This window comes from Microcaecilia unicolor, chromosome 1 (genome assembly GCF_901765095.1).
Source record: "Microcaecilia unicolor chromosome 1, aMicUni1.1, whole genome shotgun sequence".
Taxonomy (NCBI): Eukaryota; Metazoa; Chordata; class Amphibia; order Gymnophiona; family Siphonopidae; genus Microcaecilia; species Microcaecilia unicolor.
In genome coordinates this window covers 112,380,116-112,403,359 of record NC_044031.1, presented here as the reverse complement: position 1 = coordinate 112,403,359, position 23,244 = coordinate 112,380,116, and the positions used below count along the sequence as shown (strand labels likewise).

General features: G+C 43.9%; 1 protein-coding gene across 1 annotated transcript in view; it reads left to right on the top strand.

The window, feature by feature from the left end:
* The window catches only part of MLLT10 (MLLT10 histone lysine methyltransferase DOT1L cofactor), a 763,568-nt gene that overhangs the window by 652,360 nt on the left and 87,964 nt on the right, over positions 1–23,244 (top strand). The gene's annotated exons all lie outside the window — the stretch shown is intronic.

The window sequence follows — 23,244 nt, the reverse complement described above, 5'->3', positions numbered from 1 at the left end:
GAATTCAAGATCTCAGCCTTTGCGGATGACTTGTTGGTGCATGTGGTGGATCCTCAGATCTCATTAGAGACACTGATGGAGAGCTTTGCAGAATATGGGGATTTTTTGGGTTTCAGTTTGAATTTAGATAAATCTTTAGCGATGCCTACTATGTTGTCTGTTCGCGTGAACTGGGTAGGCCCCTTTCCTTTACAGTGGGAGTCTACGTCTTTTCGGTATCTGGGTATTCAGTTGCCTAGTAACACTGGCATGCTCTATAGGGTGAATGTAACAGTATTATTGGACCACAGTAGAACTGTTTTGGCTAAATGGCAACATTTTCCTCTTTCGATCCATGGCAGAATCCAACTTTTTGGTATGGTTTTGTTCCCTAAATGGTTGTATATCCTCTTAAATTATTGACGCGTGATCTAAAAGCCCTACAGAGGTTTCTGTTGGGCGGCTCAAAAACCGAAGATGCCTTTTAAACATTTAATTGGTTCTTGGAAATATGGCGGTCTGGGTCTCCCCAATTTATCTTTATATAATTACACATGCTTACTTCGTCATCTAGGTGATTGGGTATTGGAGGAACAGGGTTATACACCATGAGCGTATGAAGGAGCGTATTATTTTCCATGGCATGTTATTTCCCTTTTGCATTGTTCGTCAAGATCTTTGCTGCCTTGTTTTCGGCATAGTGCGTTACTCCGCTTGTTGCGACAGACTTGGCGGTATCTGATCTTACAACTTGAGGGTCGGCCTGACATTTCGGATCAGCTCCCAATTAGAGGCAATCTGCAGTTTTCACCGGGGAGAGAGAACGCAAGCTTACACGTTGGGCAAAAAAGGGAGTTTTCTTGCTGCAGCATGTTTTGGATACTGAGGGCAGACTGTTTTCTTGGGATGTCCTGCAAGTGAGAGGGGTTGCAGAGGCAAGAAATTTGTTGGCATATCATCAACTACGTTATTATGTACATTCTTTGGAGCAGACTGCCCTCGCTTCTTCTTTGGGTGCACGTTTGCAGACGTTCTTCGATAAATTTCGGGATGGGGGTTTATCGGTTTCTGGTTTGCATAAAGCTTTACAGTTGAGCTCCCAGACTAGAAATTATGATGAACTTATTGCTAGATGGGGTTGGGACTTTGGGTTGCCATGTATTTCTGTAGATCCTTTAAAACTTATCAAGCATATCCCAGAGATTTCGGTGAGTGTTGAGTTAAGGGAATGCCAATTTCGGACTTTACATAGGGCATATTTTACCCAGGAACGAATGTTTAAGGCAGGGGTGGTGGAGTCCCCAATCTGTCAGAAGTGTCAACAAGGTCCTAATTCATTCATTCTTTCTTTTGGGGCTGCCAGAAGGTGAATATCTTCTGGAAAGCTGTTTTAAATTATCTGAGGAGGTTGTTGGGATGTGAGTTACCGTTCTCTCCAGCAGCTCTATTACTGGATAATTATGAAGTTTTTTGTATCTGCAATCATTCATAAATGTTTCTTTGGAAAGCTGGGGTCCTGGGCAAAAGAGTGATTCTCGGGCTCTGGGTTGGAGAGGAAGCCCCATCCTTTTGGGCATGGAGAAATCGAATGCACGCTTTGATGCTTTTAGAACAGCAGTAAGCTAGGCAGCCCCTAGACGATTAAAAATATTTTATGCAGTATGGGATGTGTACATTGGGTCTCTTCCGCAGAGAGCCAGGAGTCTGATCCTAAATTCCAGTTAGCTAAGTGCTTTGATTCGGGGAAGGACGAGACACCCCAGTAAAACATTGTGACTTTTATTGAGTTGTTGTGGGGACGCTTCTGGCCGCTCGTGTCCTGTCCTGGTTGGGCCCCTTTTCTTTTCTTCTCCCCTCGCTCTCTCTTTATTTTTTTTTGGGGGGGGGGGGGGGGGAGTTTGGGTTTTGGATAGAACTTTTAATAAGTATGATGACAGTTATGCTGTTCATGCTGTTTTTTGTTTGTTTTTTTGTTTTGCCCGCCACAAGCATAAGGGTCGCAGAGGAGAGTGAGTGAGTGCAACTTGTGGTTCCTTCAGGCTGCCGCAGTATCAGCCCAGGAGGAGGAAGGAAGCCAACAGCAGCGCGTGTAGGGCTGCAGCCCAAGGAGGGTAGATTGAGAACAGGAGGCACTTGAAATAAAAAAAAGTTGAATCCAGAGAGGTTTGTCTCTTTTTCTCTTCCCCAACGCAGCTGTCATCCCCATACATTCAAAACAAAGCAAACAGCCCTTTGTGCTGTTGCATCCACGTCACTGCTTTATCCACGATGTCGTTCCTTAAAGTTGGTAGCATTTTTATTTAATCTCAGTTATATTTTCAAACATGCCAGCTTGTGCAGCGTATGGATGTACACAGAGGAAGTATAATAATGGAATAACTTTTTCATAGGTAGAGTAGTAATCAAACATATAAATGGCAAGTGACCGACTCACCTGCAAATGCGCAGTAGAGACTTCCCTCTCTGTCCCGCCCCTGCGTCAAGACGTGATGACGGAACAGAGAGGGAAACTGCGCTGAGGAGTGCAACACACTTAAGGGGAGGGAGGGAACCACCAGTTTGCTAACGCTCCCCCCCCCCCCCCCCCCGAGGTCATCGCTACCACTCTTCCCCCTTCCCCCCCCCCCCCCCGAGGTTGCTGCTGGCCCCCCTCCACCCAGGCTGGGCCCTCTCTTCTCCATTGAACTTACAGCGCCGAAATCGCAGCAGGCAGATCAGCTCCCTCGGCCTTCCTTCCCTGCCTGTGTCCCGCCCATTAAACCAGCTCCAAATGTGGCAGGATGCTTAGGAACGCCCATTTCCCCGCCCATAACCATACATTTCTTGATTAGCTTTCGAAGGTCGCCCTTCTTCCTCAGATCGGAAATAAGCAAATGTGCTAGCTGACAGTGTATATAAGTGAAAACATTCAAGCATTACTATGACAGTCTGACAGGGTGGGAGGATGGGGGTGGGTAGGAGGTATGCATGGGGACATCAAAGCATATCATTGATATTCTAACAGGATGGGTGTGGATAGGTGAGGAGAGGGTGATCAACAGAGACATACAGCTTTATGGTTTATAATGGGCTAGGAACCCCAGATCCTTGTTAAGTCCTTTCTGTTGGGTGTTAAAATATTCAATCATTCTGACTTCAAAGGTCTTACGTTCTTGTATGGTTTTAAAGTTACCTTTCAGGATTCTAACTGTGAGGTCACTGGTACAGTGTCCTGGTCCTGTAAAATGTTGACCAACAGGCGTGGGAACCCTACTGGCACCAGTATTGTTCATGTGATGCCTGTGTAAATTGAATCTTGCCTTAAGCATCTGGCCTGTTTCTCCAATATAGCATCCTTCGTTACATTTTTTACACTGAATGATATATACCACATTGGAAGATGAGCAAGTGAAAGATCCCTTTATGTTGAATATCTTTCCTTTGTGGATGACTTTGTGGATGACCATTATTGAAACCTCTGTATTGGGATTCCCTAAATGTCATGTTTCAATAATATCCTCAAGGATACTCCACACCGAACCTCTTTTCCAGAATGTTGCCCAGTTCCTAACCAATCTTAATCCTTCATCCCTGCACCATCATCTCAACCATGCATTGGCACTTCAGAGCTGTGCCAGTCTTTTGCTTCCTGCATGTGAAACAGGGAACATGTCCAAAAATGTCCCTTGAGGATCTGGATTTCAGCTTTCTACCTAAGAGCCTATATTTGGCTTCCAGAACCTCCCTCTCACATTTTTCTCTGTCATTGGTACCACATGTACCAGACAGCTGGCTCCTCCCCAGCACTATCTAAAATCCTATCTAGGTGACGTGTGAGGTCCACCACCTTTGCACCAAGTTTTTACCTAAGGTGGTAACAACCTTTCATATTGTACATAAGTACATAAGTACATAAGTAGTGCCATACTGGGAAAGACCAAAGGTCCATCTAGCCCAGCATCCTGTCACCGACAGTGGCCAATCCAGGTCAAGGGCACCTGGCACGCTCCCCAAACGTAAAAACATTCCAGACAAGTTATACCTAAAAATGCGGAATTTTTCCAAGTCCATTTAATAGCGGTCTATGGACTTGTCCTTTAGGAATCTATCTAACCCCTTTTTAAACTCCGTCAAGCTAACCGCCCGTACCACGTTCTCCGGCAACGAATTCCAGAGTCTAATTACACGTTGGGTGAAGAAAAATTTTCTCCGATTCGTTTTAAATTTACCACACTGTAGCTTCAACTCATGCCCTCTAGTCCTAGTATTTTTGGATAGCGTGAACAGTCGCTTCACATCCACCCGATCCATTCCACTCATTATTTTATACACTTCTATCATATCTCCCCTCAGCCGTCTCTTCTCCAAGCTGAAAAGCCCTAGCCTTCTCAGCCTCTCTTCATAGGAAAGTCGTCCCATCCCCACTATCATTTTCGTCGCCCTTCGCTGTACCTTTTCCAATTCTACTATATCTTTTTTGAGATACGGAGACCAGTACTGAACACAATACTGCAGGTGCGGTGAGGAAACAGTGCTTCCTACATTCTATCCAGAACCTGTTTTCATTTACCTCTTTCTGACTCCATCACACGGGGGACTAAAGGTACTTATTTCATATATCAGGTTCTGTATAGTTTCTCTAACCTCCATTGTCACCCAATCATAAGGATCTGTTCTAGGGTGGCATTAGGAGTTGTAATTTAAAACTAATTCCCATAACTACTACTTTCTGTCCAAAACTGAGTGTCACTTGTATGTGATCTACCTTGTAGGCTAAATGTTAGGTAAAGAGCAGATAGAATCAATAAAAATAAAGACAGAGATAGGCTTAGATAGATAGGTACATTTTATTTCTTACCCAAAGACAAGTCTTCAAGTTGATACAAATACAGACATCAGATTCTGCTTTCAACCGCACAGGGCTTCGCCGTCTGACAAGAGCTCTGGAGATAACTCTCAAACTTAAGCGAAAATCTCCCATCTTTTATACTCTTTTCTCTCCATAGAAGTGAATGGTGGGAAGTGAATGGTGGGATACCTAGCTCCTAATATTTCGCAATTTCTGAGAGCATACTTTCCCATGCGATCTGCTGTCTGATGTGCCCACCTCCTTCCGTTCTCAGCTACTGCTAATTATCAACATGTTTTGGGAAGCGTTGAGATAACAGTTTCACATCTTCCGGCTGCAATACCTTTCTCATGAACTCTGTATTACCTCTGTATCATTGTATACCAAAACTAATAAACTCCATTTTATTCATCTGATCTTTCATTACAGGTGCTATATTCGAATTAAAAGTTGTACCAGTTTGTAATCAGGACTCATTGCTCAGACCTGCTTTTTGCAGATTCTCAAATATTAAATCACTTGCTTGCTGTTTGGCCTACAGTTGTTCTAGGCTGCATAGCTCTGGCCATCACTATTCCAGTGGTAGCCTTAAAGCTAGGCCATATATTAACATTCCCCTCTTCACCCTATCCCATAGGGTGACACCAGGGTTAACGTACCTTGGTACCATCCATTCCAGAAGGTATTTTATGAGGCCATAAAATTATCTGAGTCTTAAGATCACCTGGTACAATTTGTTTCGTGTTCGGTTTGAAATTATCATCTTGGCAGTACTTCAATTAGGTCAATCCTACTAAAACATATAGTTACTACGGTTTTATTTTTCTTCAACCTTTTAATATGCAGGTTCTATCTTATTCTTATCTATGTGAATATATATATATATTGATATAAATCACAAATTCTTTGGTTATATACCGATTATATCTTAATTATACATTTGCATAGATTTGCACAATTGATCACATCATCTTATACAGCTTTATATGGTTACATTATATCCCTGTGCGCTATTATCTGATTATACCGTTGCAGACATCTCTCCAGTGTCTCTAACAGTTGCATAGCGATTGGTACTTCTCGGAGGGAGATAGTCCAATGTGTTTTCTCCTGTGGTGTTGGGAAGGAGATTTTCGTACAGGGCATATTGTCCTGCTGTGGTCCTTTTCATTATTGCAGTTTCAATTAAGCGTTCTACTAAGCCTCTAGCACAAGGGATTATGCAACATCCTACTAAAACAAAAATTGCTACCACTATGATTATAGTCGTGGCTGCTGAAATGATAAATGTTTTCCATTTACCAAAAGCTCTATCCATCCAACCTGTCCAGGATGTATCAACGCCAGAGTTCTCTGCCAATTCTTGCGACAGTGAAGTTAAGCCTTCTAAAGCTCTGGTAATTGATCCATCTGGAGCTGTATTGTTGGGGATAAAGGTGCAACACTGGGTACCTATCTTTTGGCACACCCCTCCATCCGCTGCTAGAAGTTGGTCAAGAACTAATCTATTTTCCAACGTCATCCGGCTAGTGGCGTCTAATTGTGTTGCAATTCCTTGAACTGCATCCCTAGTGTAATTCACAAATCTCTGCTGATTGTAATATATATAGTTGATCCAGTCAAGGTTCTTATTGATAGTCGCCCACCAAAAGAAAACTGATTCAAATCCTGCGGCTATCTGGTTTCTAGCTTTAAACTCATCAGGAACCCCTCTTGGAACTCCAATAGCATCTATATAGACCCGATCATCAAAAGATCCAGGCATTGCATTTCTCTTCACTCGTGAGGGAGAGCTGCTATGAGGAGGAGGCAAGGATGCTATAATGATTGGAATGACCAATTTGACTAGGGCACATCTGCCTGTCCAATTGTTAGGAAGTGTATGGCGGATAGTGCGGGTTCCACAGTACCACCATATGTCTGCTCTAGCTTGTGAGAACCGTGTTAGGTTCAGATTTTTCAGCGTCCCATTTCCTAAGGTTGTGTTACAATTGGTTAAGTTTCCTAAAAACCGTGTCTGTTTCACCCCATATCGTTCCAGACATGTATGATATCTGGTAGCAGGATTTGGAATCCTGAATGCAGGTGGAATCCTCATCCGAGGGGGTAAGTAGGGGTGGTGCTCGTCAAGGTGCTGACAAGACTGATTAATGTCGTCTTTAGTCTGCAATAACTGCAACATACACCAAAATCCATCTGGATCATTTTGGAGATCTAAGGGGAAAGGAACAACTGTTGGTTCAGCTCTTGCATGGGAACAAAAATAACAATTGGAGACATTCAAACTGTTTGTAGTATAATGTGCCCATTCGAGCCATAGGTTTGTCTCTCCAAATCCTGTCTCCAGTGCCACTAAATCTTTAGAATTATTAATTGGTACAATCTGGTAAGGAATTTTTATTTCTGGGATCTTTGTCGGCACTAAAGGATTGGTCGCTGTAGGTTGGGCTGGGGGTGGAACAATCTTGAATTTTCCAATGGGGTCTCTACCTGTGGCATCAATTCCTATGGAATAAGTTCTGTATGTAACATCCGTTACTCCTCTAAAAGTGATAGCCACTGGATTACATTTGATCATTTGGCAGAGGCCAGTGACTCGCAATTTCATGATGGAAATGCTCCTTTTTAGATCTGGAATCTCAGTACCTGAGTAGGGAACCCAAGAACCTGTATACCACCATACTTGTGCCCAACTTCCACAATTGGGGAAGGGACACAGGTATACTTCAAAAGCTGACAAAGATTGCTGCACAGGATGTTCCCCACACATTGTGTAAGCACATACATCAAGGGTGATAGTGGTTGTGTCCTTGGTAGTGGGTAATGTTATTTCATAAGTGGTTGTAAATTGTTCTTGAAAATTTGCTAGGTACTGTGTTCCATGTGTCATGGGTGTGGTGAGCACACACAACAGGAGGGCTAAACACTTCATGTTGGTAGTTTTCATAATGAGGCACTGTATCACAATTGTACGAAGGGTAAGTAACGGCTACTGATTAAGGACAGCGACAAAATAATCCCAAGGGTTTTAGCAACAGCTATTTGGGTATGGGGGGTAAATTCTAATAGCCCCTATTTCAGTAGGTTCTGGGATTTGGAAAATACCATATACTTCCAAAGGTCTCAATCCAACCTCTCTGATAAACAGGAAGGGAATCCAGTCAGTGCCCAGTACGGCGTATGTAATTACCCAAAAATCTACAATGTCACCAGTTTGTGGCCTGATTAGGAGGTCGTCTGTTTGTTCAATTTGTAAGCCTAAGGTTCCTCCAAACAGTGACTGAGTGTGTGTAACCGTACGGCTAGGACCTAATGTCCAACTGTCAAACAAAGGTTCACACAGTGTGTGGTATCGGGTGAAGGGGTCCCAATGAGGATGAATCAATTGTCTTAGATATTCTGGGGGTTCAGGCGACGGTGGGGGAGAATCAGGTGGAGAAGGCGGAATGTCTGGTAAATTCTGGGACATATATTGATGGTCACTTAGGCGTGTTGGGCTATCTGGGAGGACGAGTGGCTGGGACGGTGATGTTTGACGTGGCTAAAATAGTATGTGTGGGAGGAGGAACGCCACTAGCAGGAACCAAAGAATAAAGAGGAGGGGTAGGTCGTAATTCAAGCAAGGCAATATTATCCTCAAAAGTAGTTGTACGATTGGGGACAATATGGACCGAGCTACTGATAGGATTGGGAACAGTTGTAGAATACAAAACAGGAGGATCAGTGAGGAAAGGAGTAGTTGCAGAGGTTTCAATAGGCTCTGGAGGATTGCCAGTTGAAAAGTCTGTCGTGGCAGATGTGTCTGCCCAGGGGGTGGGATGACTGGTGGCAGCGGGGCTGATCTTTGAGATCGTCTGGGGGGGGCTATATCCAAACGGGCGTGTGAATGTGGTGTACTGTTGGAGCTTTGTGTAAGATGCTGTAGTGGGTGGTGGAGCAGGAGTGGAAGCAAATACAGAAGTAGTTGCAAGTATTGCTGGGGTAGTCGCAAGTACTGAAGTAGTTGCAAGTACCGTAGCGTTTCCGGCTGGCAAGGTAACGTTGCCAGTGGGAAAGGCAGTAAGTGGAAACAAGGTAGTGAGAATCAAAACCAAACCTATACACAGTATGATCATGCACATGAGTCCAACAGCAAACAGTCTGGCAGATGGGAAGCAGAAGAAGAGGGTGTACTGATGTAACACCGTTACAGCAGAGGCAACACTTGGACGAGCGCTGGTTCCGTTCTTGTCGTCAGAAATGGTGTCGGCTTCCAGATAATTGTCATCAAAATCGGTGGACCAATGGGAATTTGTATCAGATACCTGTTCAGTGTCACACTTATGTAGAGAAACAGTCTGTAAGGGGATAAGTTCTTCTGAAGTGCACAGCTGTGGCATTTATCTGACTTGATTCGGGAAATACCGATGTAAAATGTCGAGCAGCTCACATGTGTTGCTGTGCAAAATGTTTACTGTTGAAAACACAATGGACTCTCGTACTTCCGGGGTCAACTGTCCTGCTAGGCTGCGGACTTGGAGGAGATCGTCTGCCAGATTACGGATTCTGATGAGGCGGATGCGAAGATCCACGTAGGGAAGTGGAAAAACAGGAACTGTGGGAGGTGGAGGTGAAGAAGGCAACTCAAATACTGGTTCAGATACAGGTGGTTGTTCAGATGGTGACTCTGGAGATTCTGCGAAGGCTTGGATAATAATGTCAGCCAGATCAAGGAGGTGTGATTCAGGAGAGGGGGTAAGGTGGTTAAGTCTTTGGTCAAGTTGATCAAGATGATTCAAAAGTGTTGGGTGCGGGGTCGGTGGTCTCGGGCTCAGTGGCGGTGGTGATGGGGTTCGTGGTGGGACTGGTCTCTCCAGTGACTGCTGTGCTGGAAACAATGGCGGTGGAGATGGGGTTCGTGGGAACATCAATGAAAACATCCAGGAGACCTGATGGGGTATTTGGATAAGCTCGTATATCTTTCAGATGGACCCAGGATGTGTGGTCCTCCAGCTTTGCAGCTGTGGCTGACAGGGCTTCTATCTTGAAGGGCCCAACGTAGATCGGATCTCGCCAGGTCTTGTGCGTGTAATAACGCCGGTGCACCAGATCACCCACTTTATAAGGGGGGGATCTATCGGCATCACAATCCCCTCTTCTGTCCGAAATGGCCTGTGGAATGGAGGACAGAGAACTTACAATAGTCTGCAAGATATCCCAATATACTGAGTATTGATCGGGTACTTGAGTGTCTGGATTGCCAGGTATGAGTCGCATCTGGCGACCTGTACATAATTGAAACGGCGTCAGTTTAAGGGAAGAGGATGGAGTGGCACGAAGAGATAATAGTGCCAAAGGAAGGGCATCAAGCCAATTCTTTATCCCATTTGCCATAAGCTGACGCATTTTTGTTTTGAGCAAGCCATTGTATCGTTCAACCAGACCATTACTGGTGGGTTTGTAAACACAGACAGTTCTGTGAGTAATGCCGAGTGCAGGAAGAAGGTTCTGCAAAAGTTCATTTACAAAGTGTGTACCATTATCTGTGGTAATTTTGCCAGGAATCCCAAATCGAGGAATAATTTCAGTGCACAGTGATTGTGCCATAGTTTGGGCGGTTTCTCTAGAGCAAGGGAAAGCTTCCACCCACTTCGAGAAAGCGTCCACGCAGACAAGCAGATATCGTTTACCACGAACGGGCGTCTGCATATCTGTGAAATCGATATACCAATGTTGGCCAGGTCCCTGGACAACAGGTAAATGACCTGAAGGAATAACAGGTCCTCGTTTAGGTGTGTACAGAAAACATTTGTAACAATTATGAACTACGGTGTGACACATGGGCATCATTTGGGGAGCCCATAATCTGGAAGACAATTGATCATACAGTGTAGTAGCATTTAAATGTAAGGGGTAGTGGAGGGCATGCAAAAGAAGAGATAAAACATGCTGTGAAACACATAATTGCCCATTGGGATGGGTCCAAATTCCATTCGGATTCAGGAAACATCCTGCCTGCTTCCACAAAGTGAGTTCTGCTTGTGAAAGGGAGGAAGTAAGGGTAGTAGAGAAGTCTGAGATTAAGGATTCTGAGGGAGGGGACGTTACCGGGGGCTCAGCTTCAGGAGATAGCAAGGAGGTGATGACAGGAGGGGTTTTGAAAATAGGTGGGATGTCAGGGGAGGAGGATTCAGAGGGTGATGAATCCGTGGGAGTAGAAGGGGGCGTCTCAAAGGGAAGCGCTTCGGATGCGAGTACAGGAAGTGTAACATCGCAAGTGGATATAGTAGGAAGATTGGAAAAGGAAGTGACTTCACGGGCTAGTTCATCTGCAGCATGGTTACCATTAATGGTGAAAGAGAAAACTGTCTCCTGATGTGCTTTAATCCAGGAGATACTGGTGCGAAGGCCTTTTTGATGGCGCTTCTCCAGTGCTTCAAAAAGTGCAGTCCACAAAGGTAAGTGACTTAGGGGTTGCCCGGTAGAGGAGATCATACCCCTCTGGTTCCATTTGCGAACATGGGAATGCAAGGAAGTGAATACATAGTCCGAGTCGGTGACAATACTCAAATCTGAGTGTAGTGCTTTAAACAGTAAGACATACAAAACCGCTGCAAGTTCTGCGGTTTGGGCTGTGAATGAATCAGGTAACCTGAATTGTATAGGATCCAGAATATCTTCATCTGGTGTATAACGGAGGGCGGCAAAACCGGCAACTCCGTTTTGCTGAGAACCATCTGTAAACCAAACCTCGCCACTTTGCAAGATTTCTGAATGTAGATGGAGTGAGTCAGGAACAGATAATCGGCATTCATGGGGAAAAATAGCATTCTGTGCTGTCTCTGTTATAGTGAGTAATGGATCCAGGCGTTGAAGATCAGTTAAAGTTAATGGGTGAATAGAGTGCACTACACTGAACAAAAGCACTTGATACTTTTGTAACCGGCAGACAGTCATATGACTGATCTGTTTATCTAATAGATATTTAACATCATGGGATGTGTGAAGAATCACCGGAAGGTGAGGAATGTAGCTGTATAATTTTGTAACAGCTGTGCTGGCGGCAACAAGGCCTTTCTCACAAGTAGCAAAGGCTCTTTCAACAGGTGAAAAAGTACCTGAGAGATAACCACAAGCGAGGTCATCATGTTCTTGAGTGATCAGGCAAGACCAGGTATTCTCAGTATGCACAACCCAAAGGTGCACATCCTGAGAGACATCAATGGTTGCCAATGGTGAGGAAAGCATAACATCCTTTACAAGGGCCATAAGATCAGCTGTTTCTTGAGGTGTAAAAAGAACGGGTTCATGTTTGGCTTTCTGTTTGCCTTGTAGTTTTATATAAAAGGGCTGGGTCCGGGCTGAATAATTTGGTATCCACAGGCGACAAAAATTTAACATGCCAAGGACACCTCTGAGATCAGAAATGGTGGTGGGCATCCGCAAGGAGGAGACATGTTGGAGAGTATCGGGACCCAGGCCCTTCTGACGGGGGCCAATGTGGTGGCCAAGGAAGGTAACATGTGTCTGAGCAACTTTTAATTTCTTTCTGTTAACCTTGTAACCCTTCGTAGCAAGAAAGCCAAGAAAGTCACAGGTGACCTGAACACATGTGTCAAAATCGGGGCAGGTGATGAGCATGTCGTCTACATACTGAACAATGGAAGTTTGTGGTGGGAGGCTATATCTGTACTGTTTGAATTCCTGTATATGTGCTGCTAAGGTCTGGGAAAAGACTGTAGGACTGTCAGTAAATCCTTGAGGGAGGCGAGTCCACTGATATGTTGTGTTATTGAATTGGAAAGCCGTTAGCGGGCGGCTTACGGGGTCAAGGGTGATGGAAAAGAAGGCGTTGGACAAATCAATGGTGGAATGATATGTCTGCAAGGAGATACTATTGAGGAGTGTGGTTGGGTTTTCCACGTTCGGGAATACCGCATAAGTGAGGTCATTTAGCGCGCGTAAGTCCTGTACTATACGGAAGGCGCCAGGTTCCTTCTTTGGAACAGGGAATAATGGAGTATTGTATGGTGAATTACATTTTTCAATGATACCTTGCTGTAATAAGGAATCAATTTGTTCTTGAGCTCCAGCAATGACTTCAGGTTTCAAAGGGTACTGGGCAATTTTAGGACCTTTACAACCAGGTAACAGCTGAATACGATGGGGAGGGCCTGCAACCTCACCATAGGGTTTTTCTGGTGTGGCCCAAAGAAAACCCGGTAGGTTATTCAATGCTACCTTTATTTGTTTTTCAACCATAGAGGTGACAGCCATCAAAAGTGAAGTGGTTTCACTAGGGGAAGGATCAAAATGAATGTCAAAATGGAACAGTGTCAATAGATCTCTTCCAAGTAAATTAACAGGGCATAGCGGAGCATATAAAAAGGGAGCAGATAGTTGTTGATCTGCATATTTAATTGGCAGGGGCTCAAGCAGTGGTGTGTCCGTAGGAACACCATCAAATCCTGTAGTGGTAACATTGTCTGGGGAAACTTTAAGAAGTTTCTGTAGTTTGTGTGGGACGTGGGCTAGCACAGAGCGAGAAGCGCCTGTGTCAATTAAGAAGGGGACAGGAACTTCACAGATAAGCAGGGTGATCATGGGATCATCCAGTCCTGCAGCAGTGTGGACTACGCCTAGTCACTGTGGGCGGCGTTGGTCTGGGTTCCATAAAGGGAAAGACTGGCGTTCTTGTTGACGTTGACGGATCTGACTTCTCGGAACAGTATGTGGACGTTGTGAGCATTCACGTGCATAATGACCATATTGGAGACAGCGATAACACTGAATGTCTGAATAGCGATCTGGACTAGGGCGAGAATAATCGTTTCGGAACCGTCTGTTATCATTAGGAGGGCCCCGTGGAGGACCCCGCAGCGGTTGGGCGCGACGACCTCTTTCTTCTGGGTAATTATTCCTACGGTCTGGACGGTAGGGCCGTGGGCCCTGATTTCGGCCGTTATTGTCATAGCGTTGGTCAGCATACATAACAATAACAGGGGGAGAAGTGTCAGGGGTATTGGTATTAGTGTCTGAGCTCTTAGAGGCTCTTTTCTCTTTGAGATCCTCAGTCTGTAGCACTTCCAGGTTAGTGTGTACTGTCTTACGATGTTGGGCTTCATCTTGCTTGCTTTTAATAAGCCGTCTGCAATGATGAAGGATGTGTTCACGAATTTTAGGCCATTTTTCCAATTGGAGACCCACTGTATTTTCCAACTTTAATTTAATCTCTGAGGGTAAGGTTCCCTTCAGTAAATGGTAGAATACTGGGAGGGCATTATCAGAGTCAAATTTTTCCTCTGTCTGTTCTTTATATAGGTCTTGGAGTCTGAGTAAATAAGCTTCAATAGGCTCTGAATCCATTTCCCATCTTTGGGAAGTGATGACTGAAAAGTCTTTAAGGGTCGGATACATGGTCCGAATTTCCTGAAATACTTTGGTCTGAATTTCTGTCAAAGGGTTGCCATCATACTGAGTATCGGTGGCAAATTTTGCATAGCCCGATTGAGTGAATATGTCAGTGACACTAGCGTGTGGGGTTCTGCCCAGGAGCGCTTTCATATCGCCGACTGATAGAGTAGTCCCCAGGGTTATGTCCTGTAATTTCTTTAACCATCGATTGCCTCCCTGTGCAATATCCGGGAGCTGTAGTATGAGGCTATTCAATTCAACAGCTGAAAGTGGGGTGTATTCCGTATGAGGGACACCACCTGACATTTTATTCAGCAGGGGAAAAAGTTTCACCGATTTAAGGAGATCAATCGAGGTGGTTGGGGGAAACTGATTCTCATACTTTTTCCAAACCTGAAGACCTTGGATTAGATAGAGGGTTGTTTTCTGATCCCAATGGGGGTCGGGGTGGTCATAAATAAGATCTCTTACAAGTGAAAGCTCGTCTGATCGTAAAGATCCTTCACGTGGGAAGAGGGCGGATTGGGGCTGGAGCGCCTCAGACCATCCTGCGAGATTATCAACCCATGGTTGAACATAATGCCATGAATTCTCATGCAAAGCCACATATTGGGCAGGTGTGTTGGGTGGACCAGATAGGATGGGTTCTGTACTGATATTCAGTCTTGTGGGGTGTTGGGGACTGTCAATGACTGCAAGGCAGCGGCTAGATCCTTCATCAGTAAGATAACTGTGAGGATCGCGTTGTCTAGTATGATGAGAAATAGCATCATGTTGTTGGGGTATCTGGGGTATTTCGGATTTAGATGCAGAAGGTGCAATAGTGTCAGGGAGTGTTGACATGGACTTACGTAGGGAACGAAGTCCTTCTGAAACGTATACGAGATCATCTCCTATACTGGCTAAGGTGAGGGCGGGTGGCGGTAGACAGCCTGCACCTGAAGGAACTGGCGTGTCAAGGGGAAGGGGCTTGGGTAGGTCAAGGTGAGAAGAATCTCCTTCCATAGAGGAGGAGAAACTTAGTATCGGGGGGGGTTCGTTTCAAATATCCATCAAATCTGTTTTAATTGGAAGTTGTTGTTTTAAAACTTCCCATGCTTCTTCCAATGGGGAAGATATTACTTTTGGTAGACCCCCAGTACCTGGTTTGGCTGGAAGTATGAGAGGACGGCGGAGAAGAGCCAGATCCTCTGCTAATTGGGGAATTTTATCCTTGGGGCGTGCACCCAATTGATCCCATCTAGGAGGAGTAGAACACTCAGGTTCTAGAGTAGGCATGGAAGAGTTCACTGGAACCGGGGGTGCTTTAAGGAAACCCCGATCATAGAGTTCCTGACAAATTGCCCGTGTCTGTGTGGCAGGACTACATGGAATGAAACCCATCTGTCGTAATTGGGACAGAATAGACTGTAGGGATTCAGCGGGCAAGGGACCAGTTTGGACAGAAGAGTCCAAATGTAGTGGTGGAGGTGATGTCTGAGTTGTGTGCCCCATATGTGGGTAGGTAGAAGTTTGGGTGGTCATGTGTGAGGTCAATCCTGATCCTAGCCCAGGATAAATGGAGGTCTGGGCGGCCACATCAATTTGATTGATAGCAGGGTGTTGGACGGTGACCGGAACCGATGGGTTCGGGACACAAGGATACTGCTCAATAATGGGTGGGGGTATCTCAATCTCATAGCCTCCAATAGTACGATATACATGAGGCGGTGGTGGGGTTAGCGTCTGGGTTGTTACTTGCATCGTTGGAGCAGTAGCAATAGCAGGCAATTGAGCGGTGGTCGTGGTCACTGGGATTGTTGAAGGGGTTAGGGGCGTCTGAGTTTGTGCCGACCCATGGGATATAGAAATTGAGTCTTTTTGTGATGAGGGAAGAGATAGATCAACTACACCGGCAATGTGCACGGTAGTGGGTGGGTCAAATATCATAGGAGCGGGAGGTACCGCAGGCAGCGAGGGTATCACTGTCTGAGATCCTTGAGATAAGGGGATCTGTGTCTGAGATCCCTGAGAAATCTGTAGCTGAGGTTTATCACAATATCCTGGGGGTATTGGTGTATATCCCACTGCACATGGTAGAAGCTTGGTAGTACCTGCAGTATCATAAGGCGGAGGGGCCGTAGGTGTTATTGCCTCTTGGCAAGGGGCTTGATCGCAATCAGACTTCGCTAGGGCTCTGTCATGCTGGTTTTGTGCAATAAGTATAAATTTATTAATAGCAGCTAAATGCTTATCCCTAGATTTGCCTGTTTTGTTGGATTCATTGTAGCAGACCAAGGCTTGGAGCTTGCCCTGATCAAATGAACCCTTTGTTGGCCATTCTAGTCCCGGGTCTTTAGCGGACCAAACGGTATGCCAGGTCTGACATAAACGGGAAAGTTCTTTTTTATCAGCGGGGAAAAAGTTGAGAACTCTTTCCAGGGGGCTAGTGGAAGACTGAGTAGACATAATGGAATTAGGGATAAGGGGAAAACAATCCACATAGGTGGAGGTGTGCAGTATAAAATGGCAAATTAAATCTCAAGTTGGATCCGAGTACAAAAATTTACAATAGGTGCCTCTAAAAATATATATATAAAAACGTGCAAAGGAAAATTATTTAAACGAAAACATGCATCATGCGTACAGAAAACACCTTTATACTCACGCGTCTTCAAGAGCGTCCCAGAAATGGAACCTAGAACATAAATTACTAATTGGCGGAAAGCCCAATGCTTTTGCCGCAGGTTAAATAAACAGACAATTGAAAGGCACAAAGGTGAAAAGAGGGTGTAAGCAAAATAGAGCAGAAGGTGATTAGTGTCAGCTATTATATATTTATACTACTCTTATCCCAAATTAATAAAAACTACTCCCCAGAGTGTGCTTCTAAAAACAAGAGTAATCCCAAACTATCTTGTCTGCTAACAACTGTCCCGGCTATCAGCCATGAGTATAAACCCATGATAGAGCCCCCAAGAAGGGACATTGCAAACACTCCCAAAAAGAACTCAAAAGACCAGCGAACAAGGTCTCGCAAGTTGAAGAGTAGCGGTCCAACGGGGTTCCGCTGTTTTAGGGAATCACACGCAACTAACCATCCCAATGGACCTTTAAAGCTTTGGCGGCATCCCACACAATAGCGGCATCCACTCAGCACCCAAGCATGCAAAAATTTCATGGCTAGGCAGCATCCACATTACCTAAATGTCCTAAAAATAATTTAGATGCCCTAGTCAACCTGTATACAATCGCAACGAAAGTCGTTAGACGTCTCTTTATTAACCCCGCGGTCATCTATACAAGTAACTCATAGGTGGGCAATAGTGCCGAAACCGCAGGCCATTCCGAAAATGGAATGGAAGTCTGCTCCTACTAATCGAGATACCGTCATCCATTGAAGGATTCCCTTCAATGCATGTAAGTCCCAGACATCGGTATCAAAGTTAATTGCATGACACTACTACAATAAAGTAGAGAAAAAATTAAGAAATAAAGGGAAAAAGAAAAAAGGAAATAATAAATATGGCATGTTCCTAGAAAGAACCTCTGAAATCTAATCCAGAAGTAGCAAGCAAAAAAAATTGTTTTAAAAGGGGAAAAAAACATGTAAGCCCTTCGGATAAGGCACAGTAATCAGACAACATAGAATAAGTTTGCCACATAGCAAACTATGAAAGGAAAGCTTGAAGGTGGTAGAGCAGAACAGGAAGGAACGGTTTTGGTATACGTAGCTTAATGTTTTCTTGTATGGCTGATAAGATTAGTGTTATAAACATGTAAAGATTATAGATGAGCAGCGGACCAGCGCAGCCATCACGAAGGTAAAAGGTATGAAGATTTGAGCACAAATATTTTTACAATATGCCTTGAAAACCACGCTATACCCCTGTGTCATAGAACACAAGCACAATATGATATCATTTAAATAGAACAATAAAACAAAATATGCAACAGCCTTCCTAAAATACTGCTGGTTAAGCATTTAGCAAGAAATACATTATAGTGGACTATTAAGACATATATCTAGGAAGTGAGTAATACCATTTACAGTATAGGTCATGGGGGGGCCACTAGGACAAAGAAGGAGAAAGCCGGTTTTTTTTTTTAAGGGAAAAATCAAGTAATGTATGTTTGAAGGAAAGATACCCTTTTAAAACTTTGTAACCACATGGTGTAGTATAATAAGGTCTATCAAGATGTCAATTGCAGCGCAAAAAAAGAAAAACCTGTCTCGGGGTTAAAATCATGGCTCAGAGACAGAATAAGAAAGCCTTTGTTTAAGGGAGATGGAATGAAATAGAGAGCAACGCCCAAAAGTCAAAGCAGTATGAGCAGTGAATTTTGGGGAGTGGGAGATAACGTCCTAATAAAATGACACAAAAGAGGAGAAAAAAGTATGCCCTGATAAAAGGAGAATGCAGAGTAAGACTAAGATACAGTGAAAGCAAAGAAATACATCCGTACATTCTTATATGCTCAGAAGTGCACTTACAACGGACTTGGCAGCATGGGGCATGAAAAGATAAGTCATTTTACAATTATGGTGCCTGCTTAAGGAACCAATTTTGAGGGGAAACCGGAGTTGAAAGATATGAAAAAGATATGAGAGGGAGTTAGGTAGATAGATTTAGGAGCAATACAGTTGACAGAGGATAGACAGCGAGAGGTTAAAAAGAATACCTGTGTAAATGACTGTTTAACTTGTACCACTTCAGCATAGAACAGGGACGAAAACGAACGGAAAAGGGGGAGAGGAAAGGAAAAAAATCACTTTCTTAGCTTTTAAAAGTGAACTGTAGAGCCTCTTCTACCAAAGCAGTGCTGGACTGATAAGACAGCTAAAGTGGGCAAGCTTCCCAGATTCTCATGTCCTTGAGATAGTGAACTACAGCACTTGTTAGGGAAAACCTTTAAAAGCTACAGCAAGAAATGGCAGTTTCGGAAGCCTGGATAAGGATATTAAAAAAAAATGTGAGAAAAAAAGGGGTTTAGAACTTACAGCTCTTTGGGCAAGTTTAAATAGATTTACAAAGGCAGATTTGGAGCCCAAGAGGGAGTATATATTTACTAGTAATGTAATAAGCTTTGTTCCGGAAAGAAAATTAAAACTGACACCACATAGGACTGAGAAGGAAAAAGAATAGTTTTATAGGAAATCAAAAAACAAAAAAAATAATTTCTGGTTTGCACAAGAAGCCAAAAAGGTGTATGTATCCCAATTGGTACCGTGCGGGCCACACCCTTATAAATTTTACACGGACCACAGACATATAGTGTAGGAGTCGGTAGAGCATCAGAGAGAAGGGCAGGGAGGATTATTGTGGCACAAAAAGGGGGACAAGAACAAAATGTTGTGGAGGAAGGGATTCAGATTGGACTTAAGGAAAGAAAAATGGCTATGGGGTGAGAGCACAGGACTGAGCAGCTGTGAAAAAGAGCAATCAGTTGAACTACGCAGTAAATAATAAAGATTTTGACAGGTGGAAATGAGAAATAAGAAAAGCAGAGACGGAACAGGATAGTTCACACAAAAATACAATTCAGACAGAGTGCAAAGACACACACAAAGATGCAAAAGGAAAAAGAACGGAATAAGAGATACTACGCAGTTATTCATGCTGCACTATGAAAAAGAGCCGAGAAAAGTGTGGACAGGAAGGGGGGGTGTGGGCTGTTAGGGGGAAAGCATAGTGCAGAAGACTGAAAGAATACTTAGAGAGATAAGGGGAAAAACAGCAATTGGACGACGGCAATCAGCTACAAAGTTGAATACCGTAATTACTGTTTTCAGCAAAAAAGAAAGTTGTAGGAAGTCCAATAGAAAGAATGAGGAGGAATAGAGTCGCACACACAGAGTGAAGGCAATAGCAGATGTGAAAAGGTGGGGGCTGTCAGTTTTGAGGAGTGGTTATAAGAACAGAGAAACCAAAAGGATTTTAAGGGAGAGAGCAATTTGAAAGCGTGCTGTTCTCCTAGAGTAAAGGAAATTCCCCCGATACGGGAACATACAGAAGAGAAAAGAGCAGAATTAGACCCATGGGACAAATAGGAAAAAGGTTGGTAGAAGAAGTTAGGATGAAGGAGAACAGGAAAAAGAAAGAACAGAATACATGATGAGAACAGGGGAACAGGGATTTGAAAAGGAGGGATTAATACAGAACACAGGGTGGGATGGGAAACAGAAAATGCGCAATCTCTGAGGATTGTTAAGCGAGAATTGCTAGCATAAAGACCAATCCAAAGATTTTGAACATTGAAATAAACTTACAGCAAACCCCAAATCGCAGTCGCCTGGATTCGTTGGTATGCACCATTCACACAACAAGCACAGTCTTGCGCACATCACGCAAATCAAAGAGATGGACAGGATAGAAGTGTTAGTTTAGCGCAGGGCAAGAAGACAGCAAGAAGGTAAGATAGGGGTCAGAAAAAGTGTGCAAGTTTAGTGCTAACGAAGGAAACCTTCAAAGAACAAAGGAAGAAGACAGAAAAAATAGAAAGACAGGGGTAAGAATTAGAAAATTGGACAGAACAATAGTGCCCAATACCCCTAAAGTGGGCTGTGTCCATGATAGAGAAAAAAGGAAGGAAGAACAGCAGGGGGATTTAGGGAAGAAAAGATAAAAGAAAACATAGAACCTTTTGAGCGCACAAAATTAAGTATCCCCTCTTGCGTTCAAAAGAAGATAAAGAAGGCTAGCGAGTACTGTCAGCGTTCGGGGCTCACCACTGTTTTCATTTACCTCTTTCTGACTCCATCACACGGGGGACTAAAGGTACTTATTTCATATATCAGGTTCTGTATAGTTTCTCTAACCTCCATTGTCACCCAATCATAAGGATCTGTTCTAGGGTGGCATTAGGAGTTGTAATTTAAAACTAATTCCCATAACTACTACTTTCTGTCCAAAACTGAGTGTCACTTGTATGTGATCTACCTTGTAGGCTAAATGTTAGGTAAAGAGCAGATAGAATCAATAAAAATAAAGACAGAGATAGGCTTAGATAGATAGGTACATTTTATTTCTTACCCAAAGACAAGTCTTCAAGTTGATACAAATACAGACATCAGATTCTGCTTTCAACCGCACAGGGCTTCGCCGTCTGACAAGAGCTCTGGAGATAACTCTCAAACTTAAGCGAAAATCTCCCATCTTTTATACTCTTTTCTCTCCATAGAAGTGAATGGTGGGAAGTGAATGGTGGGATACCTAGCTCCTAATATTTCGCAATTTCTGAGAGCATACTTTCCCATGCGATCTGCTGTCTGATGTGCCCACCTCCTTCCGTTCTCAGCTACTGCTAATTATCAACATGTTTTGGGAAGCGTTGAGATAACAGTTTCACATCTTCCGGCTGCAATACCTTTCTCATGAACTCTGTATTACCTCTGTATCATTGTATACCAAAACTAATAAGCTCCATTTTATTCATCTGATCTTTCATTACAGGTGCTATATTCGAATTAAAAGTTGTACCAGTTTGTAATCAGGACTCATTGCTCAGACCTGCTTTTTGCAGATTCTCAAATATTAAATCACTTGCTTGCTGTTTGGCCTACAGTTGTTCTAGGCTGCATAGCTCTGGCCATCACTATTCCAGTGGTAGCCTTAAAGCTAGGCCATATATTAACAAACCTTATAAGACTCTATATAGACCCTCATGTACTTTAGAAGAACTGAGTGAATTAGGAAGTCTGCACAGCGTTTCTCTCATTTGAACCCGAGAGAATAAACGTACCAATCGCCAAAAAAACTCTAGCCAACTGGTTCTCCTCTGAACAGTTAACTAAAGTCTCGATAAATTTGAACCACTGCATCTAAAGTAACTCTCCTAAAGTTATCTTCACTGAATATAACCTGTAAAATAGCAACATAGTCCGTGTTTCAAACTTTTACTTCACATTACTGCTTGAACCAAGCCACATTAAAGGACAGTACCTTTAGTCAAGCTGTGCTGGCCTGTCTGTGTAATGTAGCAACTATCCATTTTGTAAAAGGACTTTCAGATCAGGGATACAGCAGGATATTTGGCGCATATTACTTCTAAAAATATGCCTTTATAGGATAACAGTTTCATTTCATAATGCTGTACCTTTACAAGTTAGTTCATATAGAGGGGTATAATCAAACGTCGCCGGCGATCTATTTTGGCGGTGGCACAACAGCTGGCCGGAACCGTATTATCGAAAAAGATAGCCGGCCATCTTTATTTTCGATAATACGGTTTAGCCTGGCCAAATGCCAGAGTTCACCGGGTTTGAGATGGCCGGTTTTGTTTTTCAGCGATAATGGAAAAAAAATGCCGGCGATCTCAAACCCAGCGAAATCCAAGGCGTTTGGTCATGGGAAGAGCCAGCATTTGTAGTGCACTGGTCCCCCTGACATGCCAGGACACCAACCAGGCACCCTAGGGGGCACTTCTAAAAATGTTTAAAAAATACACAAATAGCTCCCTTACCTTGGGTGCTGAGCCCCCCAAATACCCCCCAAACCCACTCCCCACAACTCTACACCATTACCATAGCCCTTATGGGTGAAGGGGGGCACCTACATGTGGGTACAGTGGGTTTTGGGGGGAGGTTTGGAGGGCTCAACACTTAGCACCACAAGTGTAACAGGTAGGGGGGGGATGGACCTGGGTCTGCCTGCCTGAAGTGCACTGCGCCCATTAAAAACTGCTCCAGGGACTTGCATACTGCTGTCAGGGAGCTGGGAATGACATTTGAGGCTGACATACAGGCTGGTAAAAAAAAAGGTTTTTATTTTTATTTTTTTAGTGTGGGAGGGGGTTGGTGACCACTGGGGGACTACGGGGAGGTCATCCTCCATTCCCTCTGGTGAGTTGGGGCACCTTTTTCAGGCTTGGTCGTGAAAATAAAAGGACCAAGTAAAACCGGCGAAATACTGAATAACGTCACTTTTTTTTTTTCCATTATCCGCGAAAGCCGGCCATCTGGTAGCCACGCCCATGCCTGCCCATGACCCACCTTCGCTACGCCACCAACACACCCCCTTGAACTTTTGCCGGCGCAGCGACGGGAAAGCAGCGATGGTGTCCAA